General features: G+C 46.5%; 1 non-coding gene across 1 annotated transcript; it reads left to right on the forward strand.

The window, feature by feature from the left end:
• The first annotated feature begins 364 nt into the window (after positions 1–364).
• LOC140007116 (small nucleolar RNA R71) lies at positions 365–471 on the forward strand. The gene has a single exon (XR_011814672.1). It is a non-coding gene; the product is annotated as a small nucleolar RNA R71 (small nucleolar RNA).
• Positions 472–874: the final 403 nt, after the last annotated feature.

The following is an 874-nucleotide window of genomic DNA, read 5'->3' on the forward strand; positions in this document are numbered from 1 at the left end:
CATGTTCACCTGTTCTGCAGTTTCTTCTTGAACCAGTGGACACATTTCCGTAGGATGACCTACGGCAGTGCACACCCCACACACTTTGACTTGTGAAGCACTCCCCACAGCTAATTGTCTTACGAAAGATGTTAATTCGGAGATCTGCTGTTGGATAGAGGACGTTTCCACCTCATTCACCCTACGCGTCGGGATGTCCTCTCTTGAACCAAACTGCTGTGAGTTCTCAGCCATCCCTTCAATCAACTCCCATGCTCCTCGAGGGGTTTTGTTCACCAACGCCCCTCCACTTGCAGCATCGATTATGCTTCTGTCCCTGAAAAGCAACCCCTCATAGAAATATTGAATGAGCAGTTGCTCACTTATCTGATGTTGAGGGCATTTGGTGCACAGTTTCTTAAATCTCTCCCAGTACTCATAGAGAGACTCGCTAGGGTGTTGTTTGATACCACATATCTCTTTCCTCAGGCTCGCAGCTCGAGACGCCGGAAAGTACTTGTCCAGAAATTTTTTCTTCAATTGATCCCACGTGGTGATACTACCAGGCGGTAGGTAGTAGAGCCAGTCTTTTGTAGAGTCCTTCAAAGAGAAGGGGAAAGCCCTCATCTTTATTTGCTCTTCTGTAATTCCCGGAGGCTTCATACTGTTGCAAACGACGTCGAACTCTTGCAAGTGCTTGTAGGGCTCCTCACCTGGTAGACCATGGAAAGATGGCAATAGATGAATTAGACCAGATTTTAGTTCAAAGGGAGTGTCATCATTTAAATGTGGAAAAGTAATGCACAAGGGCTGCTGATTTAAATCAGGAGCAGCCAACTCCCTTAGTGTTCGTGCATTTGCCATAGTGACTTCCTCTCGGTCTGAATCACTTGAA

This window comes from Coffea arabica, chromosome 5e, assembly GCF_036785885.1.
Source record: "Coffea arabica cultivar ET-39 chromosome 5e, Coffea Arabica ET-39 HiFi, whole genome shotgun sequence".
Lineage (NCBI taxonomy): Eukaryota > Viridiplantae > Streptophyta > Magnoliopsida > Gentianales > Rubiaceae > Coffea > Coffea arabica.